Source organism: Drosophila nasuta, chromosome 3, assembly GCF_023558535.2.
Source record: "Drosophila nasuta strain 15112-1781.00 chromosome 3, ASM2355853v1, whole genome shotgun sequence".
Classification (NCBI taxonomy): Eukaryota; Metazoa; Arthropoda; class Insecta; order Diptera; family Drosophilidae; genus Drosophila; species Drosophila nasuta.
The window spans coordinates 26047205-26062607 of record NC_083457.1 but is presented as its reverse complement, the minus strand read 5'-3'; the positions used below and the strand labels follow the sequence as shown (position 1 = coordinate 26062607).

The following is a 15403-nucleotide window of genomic DNA, read 5'->3' as shown; positions in this document are numbered from 1 at the left end:
TCCGCCCCAGCCACGCACATAACCAACCATTTAAAGACACTTGTCTCGCTCGTCGCTTTGCGTCGCTTCGGTCGTATTGTTGCCGGCTTTTGCCAAAAACAGCTGAGCCCGCTGAGCTCCATAGAACCAGCTGCTTTGTGTTTATATTTTTTTTGCGTCAAATCCAGCGCATGCGCAGAGCGCACAACACGAAGCTGAGCTTCGGAAAACAGCGCTTATAAATTTGTGGTTTAGCGCTAGCCGATTCAGTCGTCTAACGGAGTTCGAAGTAGCTGGGCAGAAAAGTTCTGGCGAGCTTTTGGCAATAAAGCTGCAGCTTGCGTCTATTATTGTGTGTTGTTTCGTTATTTCCCAATTTTTTGCGTACCAATTTCTCATCGTCGCAGCGAGTAAACATAAACAAGTGCGTTGAGCTATGTGCAGTGGTGGAAACAAATAAAATCAAATAATAATAATATACATTCATTGGAATAGTGCACAAAGAAGAATAGTAACAAATAAGAAATAAGAGCGCAAAAAGAAATAAAAAATAAAAATAACGATTTGCAAATCAACAGGCAAAGCCCACTCTAAAAGTTTTCTTACAGTGTTTGTTCTCAGACACGCAAAAAAAAGGTAGTGAAGTGTTAAACAAAAACAAAAATAATAATCATAAAAAATTCAGCAGCATACATACGTACATATTCACACACACACACATACATATGATTGTGTGTACATAGTATTTGCGAAACACTTTGCAACACCTGAACAAAAGAACCGAGGTAAGTTTTTTGTTTGCTAGTATTTGTACAGTGTTTTGTTTTGTTATTATTATTTATTTTCGTTTTTTTTTATGCAAATTAAATTAAGCAATTAAACATGCAGCCAAAAAAAAAAATAAATATTGAAAAAATAGAAGGCGAACTCGAGTTAGATTTTGTCGACATTCATTTTGTCGATTGCCTCACAAATCAACAATAATAATCCAAGATTTCGAAACTTTCCTTTGTGCGCAATAATTAAAATTTAGCAAGTTTTATTTGGCTTTGCAGCATTCGCACTAGTTTTTCGCATATATATTTTTTTACAGTAATCATAGTTAAACTTTTCTGTTTGCCGGCGCGGGAATTCAAATGAAAGCTGGAAAAGTTTCAATAGTTCAACATGTGCATACACACAAAAAAAAAATATATATATATATATGTGTATATTTGTGTTTGTATATACATACATATATAATCTGTTTGACTCCCCAGCTCACACACACTCACATACGTATACGAATTTACATACTTACGTTTGATTGAACAACAAAAAAGTGCAAAAGCAGCAGCGTAAACAGCGTCAACAATCATACTATACTGAACACTGAGCATTGAGCTGTGAGCTGTGAGCTGTGAGCAGAGTGAGACTCAGTAAGTTGTAAGCAGTAAGCAGTTAGCACAGCTGCATTGAGACGACTTTGTTGTTGTTGTTGTTGTTGTTGTTGTTGTTGTGTTCTTTAAATTTGATTTTCATTAGGCCTTCAAACGGTATACAATAGAACTCAAACTATAGCCGGGGCTCAGCTCAAGAAAAATGTGTGAGAAGTCGAAAATCTACAGAAATGTGGGTACGAGTATGAATATGAGTACGAGTACGAATACGAGTACGAGTACTCGAACGATTCAATTCACTTGCGAACATTGAAATATCTACCTATATAAATACCAATCTGTATTTACACAGCGTTTGTTTGCAGAGTGCCATGCAAATTGGTTAAACAAATTGATTAAATCGGATTTTACCAAATCAGCAATTTTCAAATTTTCGTATCTTTAATCTGTGCTGTTCTCACCATCATCATCAGTGGCATATCGATTTAAAGAGATGTTCGACATTTCAAATTGGAAAAATCACGATAGGCAGTTTTGGCCCGCGGACAACCTTAAAATACGGACAGGAATTTTCTCCAAATGGTTGAGACAGCAAAGGATATCAGCTATACAAAAGTATATGTCGTCTGTGTATATCGATTTTTAAATCGGTATTAGGTTGCTAGAGACAATAGAGCAGTTGGAAAAAAGTACTTTCTCTATCTATGTGCCAGACATATATACACACATACTTTTGAGTAGATTGTAAGCCGAATTAGTGTGGCACTGATTGCAGTGACCAACATGTTTAGGCCTTGCGAATGCGTTTGAATTGCGAATTGAGGAGAATTGAGACCGGCTGATGTGCTTTGATTGGCTCAAACAACACGGAAATGCAATAAAGTGCAGGATACGTAAAGGATATGAGAAATTTGCGGCTGATTTGAAGTTTTGATTCTCTGCTCTCCTCTGCTCTGCTCTACTGCTGTAACTGTAAGCTGCCTTCATTTCCTAGGTTCTCACGCTCAGCACCCATTTTTCCTTCTATGTGCAACGCGTAGTTCTGCTTTCTAGCCTTCCGTTTTTCGTTTTGATTTCCTTTTGAAAACTCCTCAACTTCTGCAAATGTCGCCAACAGCATTTTGTGGTTAACAGAACAATAAGAATATGAAATAAGTTGAAGAAAGCAATTGTTGACACTTTATAATTAAAAATTAAATATTAAAAAGCTGTTCAGAAATAACTAATCTTTAGAATCACCTCACTTTATTTTCGGTAATATAAAATTACATTTTTCGATCGTCAAAAATAAGCAAGATATATAGTAAATATTATTATTATAATTACTTTGAAGTACAATACACTTTTTCTATCATCAGCTTATGAGATGGATTAAAATATTAAAAAGATGGAAGAAAATAACGAATATTTAAAATAGTCAAATACTAGTTAATTTTATTCTTATTATTATACTTAGTCTTAATTATCTTATGGATTATTGAAATATTAAAATGGTTGCTTCTAACAATTAATCGTAATTTGAAATTACATTTGTAATCATCAAAAATTAGCATAATATTATCGACATTATTAAATTACTTATTTCTAAGTACTTTTATTCTTATTCCATCATCCGCCAATTGGATAGATAATAATATTGTTTGAAAACATAAATATTCATTGGGTTCTCTTCTCTCAATTTCCAAGTCAAATAGTATGAAGGGCAAGCCCAGGTTTCGTTCACTTTAAGTCAATTACAAAAACAATTAACTCTGAGACGTAGGCAACGAGTTGAGTTTATTGCAAAAAGGCAAATTAGAGACGAGTACTAAGTACTTTCTGGCATAAAGCAAACAACAATAAAGCGCTCGGTTATATTCATGTCAGACGTCAATATATAGTGAAATACGCTCGTGCATTTGCAATTGAAAGCACAACAGAGCACAGAGCGCGTTACAGATCGACAGTAGACTGCAAAAAAGATGCAGTTGTATATATATATATTATATCTACATATATATGGCATATAGTGCATATATTCTATATGCGAAAAAAAAGGTGTTGATTATTTCTGAGATGGAGGTCTAGAAGATAGACAGAGCAGCAGATACAAATGTGTCTGTCTACAAACAGAGATGCAAATGGAGATGCATGCAGTGCTTAGTTATTATTTGGACACATCCAAGAATATGTATAGCCATGTGTATACGTACATATACATATGTATGTATGTATGTATATGCTTATGTACACAACCGAGGCTTTCAGCTATGCAAGACAATAACAGTGAGCAGCTGAAATGGACATGGCTTAGTCTGGAAACATACGCGAAGCGGATGGACTAATGGATGGATGTATGGCTGGATGCATGGATTGTTGGATGGTTGGATGCCTGGATGGTTGGATGGTTGGGCAGGGAAACAGATGGACAGCGTGTCTCTCGACGCGGTCTGTCGACACATCCGTTTGTCTTTGTTGGACAGTTAAGTACTGTTTATATGACTGAGAGCACAACACATTCATTTCACAAAGGCACACAGACCTGCCACAGTTAGCTGTCTGTTTATAGCATATTCATTTGCGTAGCTCATTTGTATTTATGGCCGCTGCCAAGATCGACTCGGCTGATCATTATGCTGGAACTGTAACTGCAATCAGGAATTAGGAAGATGTTAGCTCAGAGTTCCGTGTGCCGTGAAAATGAAAATTCTTCGCTGTGTGTGTGTTGTCGGATACATTTGCTGGCATTTTTTTTTTTTTGTTTGTTCTGCTTTTGCCAGTTGCAGTTTTGTGTTCTGCCGTGCGCCATGTTGCAATTATTATTTCCGGCTCGGAGCGAAAAAATAAAATGAGCAGGATGCAAAACACACACACACAAACACGCCCCAATACGGTGGCAGGCGTGTGAAAAAAATGAGAGAAGCAAAAAAAGGGAAGCATAAAGATGAGGGAACCCTCAAAGCGCGTCCCAACCTCAATTCGAAACCCACAGCCATCATCAGCAACAGCGTCCCGAAAGTGTTCCAGAGCAGCGAACAGCGAGAAGCGAGCGGCGGCATTTCCGCTTTTGTTTGTGCGCGACGCATAATTTGCGAGACAAACATGCAAAAATGCCAGCAGTCAAAGCATATACATACATGCACACACACACATGCACACACACACACTGGGACATTTTTATGCAGACACATTGGCGCACAATTCCCCAGCAAGTTGAAGTGCTAAGTGGAGTAGAGGCCGGGACCAGGACGATGCGAAACGAAACGAAACGAAACCAAACCAAGCCAGAGGCTGATGTGCGCTTCAAGACGTAAAGTTTATCTGGCGCTTAGGCGTCCGTTGCCGTTGCCGTTGCTGTTGCCGTTGCCGTTGCAACGGAAGAGCAACGTCACAGGGGCTTAAAAGTGTGTGGCACGGGGCATGGGGCACGGGCCAAGCTGCCACATTGCTCGTTTTGGGCTGGGCTTAATATGGCTGGCTAGCTGCTGCAGCCTCCTTCTGCTTTCTAGTTTAGTGTAAAGGCTTTTTAGGCGTTTGCTGGCTTGTTTATGGTTATAAGTTGATTTCCGAAATGAAATTTTCCAAAGAGCATTTTTTTGGTCTTTTCCCTTTGCGTGTTTCCCTTTTTACAGGCACCGCAACAGCCGGAAAAATTAAATGCCAAAGTGAAAAAATTCATTAAAGAAACAAAATTCGCTCAATAGTCGCTCGCCGCTGTCCATCTGGTGGCCACGAAGGGGCGGGGCTAAGGCAACTGCTTTGATGCCAATTTGATGATTCTCTTTAAACAGATGCCAAGACAGGATTACCTAAAATTTAAAGTAAAGGATTGTTGTGCGGACTTTAAGTCCATTCGAGTTGTGTGTTATTATTTGCATATTTAGAGAAATGCGCAATGAAAGGCAACTCACCAAAAAAAGAAGAAATATTATAGTACATCCATTCGCAGTCATTGTACGTGTGCCAAAGGTTTTTTTTGTCACCGCGGTCACATCGCAGTCATCAAGTCGGTATTCAGGCAACTGAACCCGAGACTGAGACTGAGACTCTAGCAGTACGAACCCCTCGGAGAAACCAAGGAATACAACATAATTGTAATTTACGTAATTGTGCCCCCAAAGCTGAATGACAAATGAGCAGAGGAAAACTCGACCAACGGACCAACGACCAAGGACCATGGACAACAAGAACAAGAACAACGACGACGACGGGTCATTGAGAAGAGTTTGTTAGTCAAATTGTAGCCGAACCACGAAATATAAAGCGGGTTCTACTCGTACTTTCTGTCGCACTTAGCAAACAGAACACAAAAGGAAAAGGCCAAAGTAAACACAGAGAAAGCGGTATATACAAACAGTTACATGGACATGTACACTCTATATGCATACGTATAACATAGTATAAGTATGGATTGCAAGTTGTGTTCTATTCACCCCCACAAATATTTCGCAGGGTTAACTTAAAGACGTCGCTCTCCATGCAGCTATCCAGTTGCTGTTGTTCACAGTTTACAGTTCTCGCATGTAGCATGGCCAAAGGCTGCAAGTGTGTTATGGCTTAGCGGCAACGTATGTGGCAAGCTCAAAACAACAAGATTATCCGATGCCATAAAGTCAATTTCAAGTAATTTTCGTGCTTGAGCACTAAAAACGCACACATTAAAAAGTCTAGCTTATGACAATACTTTTAGGCTAGGGTAAAGATCGGGATGATTTTTATTATATTTGCACTTTAATTCCAGAAAATTAAAGCAAAAATAATCCATAATAATAATCCACATATAAAAAATAGTCATTAATATTATTAAAATGAAGCAGACGCAAAAATGAAATATTTGAAATTTTTATTTTTATCAAATTTATATTATTACTCGTATTAGGCATTTTATTTTAATCTATTCCATTTTATTTTATCCTATTTTATTTTTCAAATTTTATTTTGTTTTATTTTTTTTAAGCAAATGCCAAAAAATAATGATTGATTTAACAAAAATTGAATATAAGAAATGATTAACTTTTATCAGCTTTTTATTATTTATTTTATTTTGTTTCATTTAATTTGATTTCATTTTAAGAATATAGCTGCAAAAAAAGAACTACTATTTTAATGAAAACAAAATATTTGAAATTATTCAATTTATTAAATTTGTATTGGTTTATTATTAAATTTTAAATAGAGGTAATAAATGATTATTAATTGAATTCAAATGAAAATTGAATTCAAACTGTTAATTTAATTTAATTTTTATTATTATTGGTTTTATTTTATTTTCGTTTATTTGAAATAAGGAAATAGATGACGAGTGTCTGAAAGTCGAACCCACTCAACTTGTTTTGCGTGTTTAACGTTCTCTCTTTCGACAACATACTTCGAGATTATATTTTTAGCTTAGATAACTGCCGATTAATTAATCTACAACAAGTCAAGCCACTGTGCGATGTGGTCTTAAACTAAACAAATCCCCAGCGCCCGCAAATTTAACTTGCAACCAGCGACAAAGTATTTTGCCAGCTGAAGCTTAAGTTAAGTCAAAATTAGGACACGCTCTGTGGCGTACACAATGAAGTAAATAAGGATCTGCAATGTGGCTACTTAAAAACGTAAATGTGTGTAAAAAACAATGGCAAAAGTGTGTGAGAGAGAGAGAGGGAGAGACTCATTCTTGCATTGTCGCAGAGCAGCGATATTTATTTTAGAAAAATGTTGCCAAGTTATGGCCATGGTGAATAGTGGCTGTGACAATAACCATGGTTGGTTTGCCTTCACCTTCTTCCACTTGGCACTTGGCCCACTGTCAGCCACTTGGACAGACGCCCACCATCACCACCGCCACCGCCACCGCCATCTCGACCACGCCCACCCTTGTGTCAAACGCCAACAACGTCGCCCACGCCTACGACAACGCCTAAGATCTTAGGCACACACACACACACAACGAAAACGAAAAGTCGTATTTGTTGCAGTTGCCACTTTTTTTTTGTGTTTTGTTCTTGCCTCTGCTTATTGTGAAGTATTTAAATGCTGCAATTCGAGCTTTGTGGCCGCTGCAAGCACTTGGAATGTGTGCCGCCCGAGCAGCCATTACATTTGTGGCCATTGTTTGCTGCCACTGTGTGGCTATTGTTGAGAAAAGGGCTTAAAAAGATTCTGCTGTTTATGTGTGTACATGTCTCTCTCTCTACCTCCCTCTCTACCTCTCTCTCTCTCACTCTTTATCCCTTTTGTTTGCAGCGCAATCCTTCGACTGTGCTCACTCAGCCATGGCAGGCAGCATGAGCAGCAGGTAGAAGCATCAGCAGTAGAAGCATCAGAAGTCGAAGCTGCAGCATATCTTTGTCCTTTGTGGCATATTGCTGCAGCGGGTGGCCCACAAACCAAACATCATTAAGTTGCCATGGCTAAGAAACAGATTCACCTGATTTTTTTTTGTATTTTTATTAGATATCTCTTTCTTTCGAGTTCATGATGGAGTGTGCCCAAAAGAAGCTTACTCAATTACTTCGATAGCCTTGGCTTTTTTTTCTTGACGAAAATGTATTTATAATTTATTTGATTAAATTACGTATACGTCTTGTAAGTTCGAAGTTGTTTCCTTATGTTTTTTAAGAAGCGTATGTTTGCCCATTAACTCACATGAATTTTAAATTTGTTTGGTAACATTTTAATTAGTTGGCTAACAACACAGCACACAGACTTTTTTCTGCTTCTACATTAATGTTTAATATGCGGTCTGAGTATTTTTTTTTTCAAAAGCCTCGAAGCCACATAAAATCATTGATTATATGTGCATACAACAACACATGTGCGGTGCATGAATACATAAAGTATTTTCATATTGCTTAAGATGATTTGGGCAAGTCGAGTTAATTGTCGACTTCAGTGAGGCATAGATTCAATTTATATATTGTATGTTATGTCTACTATTGATATTGGCCTGCAAGGTGACTCTTCAAGTGTGATTCCATGAACAAATATTTGTCTACACATTCGATTCAATCGGCCAATGCTCATATCATAAGTATTTCTGAATGTTTGTCATCCACATGTTTATTTACTTGTCCGCTTTTCTTCAGATGCTTCGGTTTTTGGTCGATTAGCCTTGAGCATAGCTTGCTAGCTGTGGCATAAACATAGTATCTATCTTTGGATTGCCAATTAATAAACTAATTAGAATGTTGCAATCGATGGTGAATAATGTAACAAACAAACACACACAAGAATTTAAGTGCTCAGCAATTTGTGATATCATTGTGCAAAAATTATACTTTTAACTCGTCAATACGTCAACTGCAATGAGAGAGAATTACAATTGCGGCAAATGAAACCGAAAAATATAATGACAAACCGCTTAGAGACAAGGTGCTGTGGCCAAGGCCAATCAGATTAAATGTACTGAATCATTAAAATAATACAAATAAACAAGTACAGCTTATAGTTGCGACTTTCAGTTACTCTGCACATTAATCAACAAGTGTTAAGAAAAATATATGATAAACAAGATAAATGAATATATTTTGAAGATGTAGCCAAGCAAAATATTTAGGTATAGGGTTTCTTCAATGAGAATAGCTTTAAATACTCTGATATTGGATTTATTAACTTAAATTCAACTCGCACTCTGAATAAAAGGAGTTCACGCATTTGAAACAATTTCCCCGAGTATCTCATACTCGCAGTATTTGGCTGGTCCTTGTCGTTTTTGTCTTAAGCGAACAAGGCGAAACAACGCATGCATAATTAATTTATAAATTGTTGGCACAAAAATGTCTTAGCCTGCTGCTGCCATGCCACGCCGTTGGTTGTTGGTCTAAACATGTCTCAGATGGCTATCAACTGCATGTGGGGGAGAACGCAAGGGATAAGAGTAGAGGAACTTTGTTAGCCTGGCTGATACGAGTGCCATGCTCATCTTTCTTGTCGCATGTCCTCGTGTGACAGCTGCCTAGACCAGGGTTGGCGGATTGATAAGCAACGCCGCCTGCCGCCTGCCTGTCTCAATGAAATTCGCATAGAATTAAATGCGTTCACATGTAGAAATTAGACAGTCTATTAGTATCGGGAGTGATCGACAACGAAATACTCTTTTTAATCAAGTTGGAAGAGTGAATGAAATGTTAGAAATAAGTCAATTTAATAATGTATATCCAAAAAATATATCATCTGATGTTTCTTACATTGTTTTTCTTTAATAGTGTTCAAGTAAAATTTTCAAATTGCTTTGCACCTGAATAGTGAATATATGAGTGTGTTCTAATAAATAAAAAAATGTATATATAGACCATATATTAGAAGAGCAACAAAAACAAATAAATATTCAGCAATTTTTTATGAAAAAATATTAAATTAACTTCCATTATTGTAGACATACGTACATGTTGTATACATACATATGTATGATATAAATAATATTTTGACATACCTACATGTTGTATACATATGTATGATATAAATAATATTTTGATTATTATTTGTAATTAGTGCTTTATACATGATTTACATTCATAATTCATATTTGTATTATTATAACAACTTAGTAATTTAGCTTTGTTCTTTAAAATTCTTTAAAATAGCAGTGCAGTTTTTTTTCTAAAATATATTCCTTTTTGTTAGTTGATAGATAAGAAATAAGCGAAAACCCGGTTAGATTTGGCCTGTATCCTTTTATTTGTTATTATCCATATTCGCTAAAATATTAATTTACCCAAAATGAAAAAATTGTTGAAATATTTAAAAATAAATACATTAAGTTGTTATTACTAAATTTTGATTATAAGGGTTTATTTTCTAAGCACTGATATTTCAAAGAGCACATCTGCTTTTATTTATTTTGCTTACAAATATTTTACGCATTAATACATTTAAACTAATTGTCTGCACCTAATTAAATCGTAAGCTTAGTAGCAATTGTATGCCACATTTTAGGAATCAAAGTTGCGTGCTTTAACATTTGCCTACTGCGTAATTTAACACTTTCGTACCTTGAAGCGACCTCACATCCTTTTTGTGCTTTCCCTGCCGTGCTTTCGTTTCCTTCGTGTCCTCCTGCTGTGTTTCACCGCAACTTCTTCATTCGACTCGCATGCATAATTCTCTTTTAGTTCGGTTTCTTTTACACTTGTATTGCGGTTGAGTTCTTCTTTGAGTGCGGTGATGATTTCAAATAGTTTTTGCTTCGCTTAGTTAAAGCCAGCTGGAGGTAAACGTCTAATCTATAATACAATTTCACCCAAAAAGCAATTTCCCTTTTTTTCTCTCCCCTTTTATGCTGAACTATGTGAGTTGTGGTTGACAAAATGCACGTAGATCTTAAGAACTCTCTCGGTTCATACTTCAGTTAGATTTTTTCGACGCTGCGAATGTTGAAATTAAATCTTTGTCCATAGTTTTTGAAAATCATTAAACTCAAGTGTAGCTGCCATAAATCATTTTACTTGTATTATTATTTTGGTATCGAAGAGCTGGACTTATAAATATTAATAGTTCAAAGTTAATGCAGATGTGCCATTAAATAAAACGTCAACAGAGCTATTAAAAAACACGTTGAAGTTTGAGGATAATATCTTAAATGGAACCAAGTGTTTTACCAAACAACTTGAAAAGCGTTCTGGCTTCTGGCTTGCATATACAAAGTATAGTATATAGATATGACATGGATAAAATTCAACTTTTTACGCTCCATTAAATTTAATTAATTTTTATTCGTGATAAATTTTGTTTTTGTGAAGTGCTGTCAGGCAATGTCGTCGGCACTGACGCTGGAAATGATGAGGGGCGAGAAAGTCGCGACGCGACGCGACTCGACTCGAGTCGAAGCAACGCGATGCGATGCGAAGCGGCGACAGTGAAAAGTTACGCTTTGTGTGTCATAAGAAAAATTAAATTTAAATAAAAGCTCTGTAACTACTTAGTACGAGTAGAAGACTTTCAACCATCCCCCCAGCCATCAGATGCTCCCGCAGCTATGACTGGCTTTTCCCTTCGACTTTTCCTCCTCACTTGAAACGTTGAGGGAGCAAAACTCATGGGATGGACGACTCTGCTGCTGCTGTTGCTGCTTTTGCTACTACTATTTATAAACACGACCAAAGAATTCCGGCTATCTGTAATCAATTTGCTTTTGCGAGTACACAATTTCCTCGTCATTTCCTCTCAGAAGATGCTTGAATTAATCGCAATATAATACGAAAGTGACTATGTAGCGCACAGAGAGCATTCATTTCATCAGCTTTAAATTAGGAAGGCAATGCCAACTGTAATCGCTCCATAATAATTTCCAAGCTGCATAGCTATTTAGAATATTTCAATTATACACAAATTGTTTAACTATAAATTGATTAATAATATATGTTAGTTTATTTATGGCAGTTGTAATTGAACCCTATTTGAACCTCATAATTGTAATGCAAATTGAGTGTTCAGCAATTTCACAAGTAATAGTCTAACATATAATATTGCTAGTTCGTTATTGAACTAAGGAATGAAACTGAACTAGTAAAGTGAAGGAACCTTATAAATTCACCTTCATTATTATTTTTGTTCTTATGTTCTTTAATTCGTTCTTGTTCAATTGATCATTTCAGATATAGACACGTTTGTTAATATCTTATTATTATTATTTCTTATCATCTTATTAGTTGCCCTCGATTCGGCAATTCTTATTTAGATAAAATTTGATTTTGTAAAATATATAAATAATGTAAAGTATACACATTTTGTATCTGCATAATAGACTAGTTCTTATAAAAATAACAATTGAGGACGTAAGCAAATGAAATTGCAACAAAGTTGGGAACAAAATCGAGCAAACTACTACTTTGCTGATCAAAAAATGAACAAACGAACTTATTCAGTCAATTGAACTAATGTTACAGAACACTATTCTATAAGACACTGTTTTCCAGTAACTTAAAACTTCGCAGTCCACTAAGCAAAGTCAACTAAAGCGTGCTAATTGAATCAATTATAAGTTATATTTCATATTTTGGTCGCAGCATAATGATCGGCAATCAAAGCTAAGTGAGTTGAGCGACGAGGAACAACAACTTCCTTGTTGAATCCGAAACAAAATCAATTCGTTACCCAACATTGTCTCTCGCTTTCATCATGCCATTTTGCCATTATGGGGGATGAACAAGAACAAGAACAAGAACAAGAACAAGAACAAGAACAAGAAGAACAAGAACTCAACACTCGCGCGGACATTCGTATGAAGTACTTGCGCGTAGTATCGCAGATGGCTGTAACTATTCCTATTCAGCAACTCGCATACAAAGTTACAAACAAATACATTTGTGGATATAAATGTATATGTATATGTGTGTGTATATTGTATATATATGAGTAAGTCGTAAAGTTTTGGAGTGTGCTTTACTGTTGTTGTTGTTATTGTTGTTATTGCTGCTTTTGTTTGGCGCTGTCTCAGATGTTTTATTGTTGTTGGTTTGTGTTGAACGTAAAATTAATTTGCACAGCCGTTTTTCATTTCGTTTGTTGCCGCGCTGCTTCAATGTTTAGTGTTTGAGCGAGTTTTCTCTGTGTGTGTGTGTGTATGTGTGTGTGTGCGTTTGTGTGTGTTTTGTTTTCGCGTGCGTTCTTTGCATATTTTATCAAAATTGCATTCATTCCAAAGTCATCTCTGCCCATTTTCATTCCAAACTTTTGTACATTGAAAAGGCGCTACAATTCGCTTACAACTTTCCCCGTTCCTCTCTCTCTCTCGCTCTGTCTCTCTCTCTTTCACTCTCTGTACAAATAAAGCTAGATTTATATCAGCTTTGCTGTCTCCAGCGTTTAATGCGCTACTTGTGGCCATTGTCTGCTTCTATCCTTCAAATTAGAGTGTTTAGCTGAGAAAGCCCTCCCCGCTTAGACAATGCCTTTCGCAAAATACGGGCGTGAAATAAAACAATTGTGTGCCGCTCGGGATATTAGCATATTTATGCATCTGCTTAGTTAGTCAACTCGAGAGAGACAGAGAATAGAGAGTTTTCCCCGTTAAGTAATTCAGATCTATCTGCAGGTGTTTCTGCACGAGAATTATTTGCCAAGTCTCTCAAACAGTAAATGAAAATGCCAAAATGAAATGTAATTAGTTTGTGCACAACAGAAATACCTTTGCTAACGATGCACTTACCATCATCAGCCAGATGGGCCAAATATGTAAATGCCTGAAGGTAAATTGCATATTTATCGTACACACGTTTGTTGATAGTCAGTCGATACTTTGTTGCATGCTCTGCTTCTAAAATAAACCACTTGACCAAAAATGATAACCCCGAAGCGTAAATTCATTGACCTGGCTGGTTTTTGTTAACGCCCTCAGCCAGCCAGCCAGCCATCCAGCCATCTAGCCAGCCAGCCAGTTGAGCACGGTCATAAAGTCCTGGGGAAGGAACAACAAAATTTATAGACAAACTTTAGCCAGACTAGGCGAGTACTTTTGCTTGGCTATATTCAAATATATATATGTAATATTCATAAATTTAATACGAACAAACATTTCTCGAATATTTTGTGTTACTCTCTCGACCCCTTTTTGCCGTCGCTGCTTCCACATTTATCGCGGAGGTGGCGTCAAGTACCACTGTTGCAACGATTTCCGGATTTTCTATTGCTTTCTCTTGCAGTTTTGCTACGGCTCTGTTTTGTTTCATTTCGTTTCGTTTCGTTCTGTAGACATAGTAAAAATAAATAATTCATAATGCAAATATGCCAGCAGAAAAACACACAGCAAACAGAAAAAAGAGAAAAACAAAAGGTCGTCAGCAAATACTCATAAATACAAAGCAAGAGCATAGATTTCACATCAGCGGGACTTCGCGTCGTATGCGCAATTTGTCTTGCTTAGTCTGACGAACGAGCCAGCGAGCGAGCGCAAGGGAGAATCTTGTCTTTTGGTTAATGGACGGTAGAGCTGATCTACTTATGACAGCATATTGGAGGGCAGCGCGGAGCACTGAACTCGGTCAAGCGGCGAATTAAGTAACGATTGAGAGCTTAACAGAAAAAAACAGAAACAGAAACACAAGAACAACATCGTCGTCAACCAAGTCTAGGCCAAAGGCAACCATGAATAGAGTACAATATAAAGGGCCAAGCATATTTAAAATAAAAAAAATGCTAAACCGTTGACGTAGGGCGGTCTAAAATAAAATAATCAAAAGTAGCAAAGGAGAAAGGCAAAGAGTGCGGGGGAAAGGAAGAAAATGCAGAACAAGGAATAAGCAGGCGTAATCGTCGGACAGCACACAACATGGCTGAATAAAAAAAAAACACCGAGAAAAAAATGCAACAAAATCGGATTAAAAGAGCTCAGGGGTGAAGCAACTGGGCAAAGCCCAAGTCCAAGCCGAGGCACAAGCGCAAGCCAAAGCCGAAAGCCAACCGCCAAACAGTTCTTTTTGCACTGTTTTGAACAAAAAAAAAAAAACGAGATACAAATTGCAATAAGACGGTCTTTTATAGTTCAACGATGGATTTACGATGTTGCACGACTTTGAACTACATTTGTTGTCGGTGTTCGGTTGTCGGTGTTGACTCGACCAAAATACATATACTTATTTACCTTGCTGCCTCCGGTTGAGTTGCTCATACACAAAAACTCAAAAAACGGGACATAAAAAGTGCAAAGTGTATACACTACTTTATGATATACACCATCATACAATATACACTATCTTGAAGTATAAAAAAAAACCTCTAGTCTGGTTTGTTGAATATACGAGTATTCGTATGCACATCCTTTGAATTCACATTCCTTGCTTGCCATGTGCTATGCAGCGAGTAGCGAGTCGAGTCGAGTTGAGTTGAGGCGTCGTTAAACTGCACGAAGCGACGTCAAGTTGCAACTTTGGTGGAACGGATGAAAATGTGGACCGTAAAAGAAGTGCCAGAGCTTCCAACAAAATTGCAGCATTCTAAACCGTTTTACGGCCGTTGCCGCACTCTATTCACACACCTCTTTCTCTTTTGCCCGTTTTGCCACTTGACTCTGCTATAAAAGTCAAACGCAAAGGTTCCAGCTCCAACTCCAGTCTCCACTCCACAGCCACGTCGACATCTCAGTC

At 37.1% G+C, this 15403-nt stretch overlaps 1 protein-coding gene across 2 annotated transcripts in view; it reads left to right on the top strand.

Annotated features, from left to right (window-relative positions):
- Window positions 1–243: 243 nt before the first annotated feature.
- The window catches only part of LOC132789124 (Ig-like and fibronectin type-III domain-containing protein 2), a 51319-nt gene continuing 36159 nt past the window's right edge, over window positions 244–15403 (top strand). For both annotated transcript variants that reach the window (XM_060796908.1, XM_060796907.1), the window contains exon 1: window positions 244–764. The gene's annotated coding sequence lies outside the window, so the exon portion shown is untranslated. The remainder of the gene's footprint in view (window positions 765–15403) is intronic.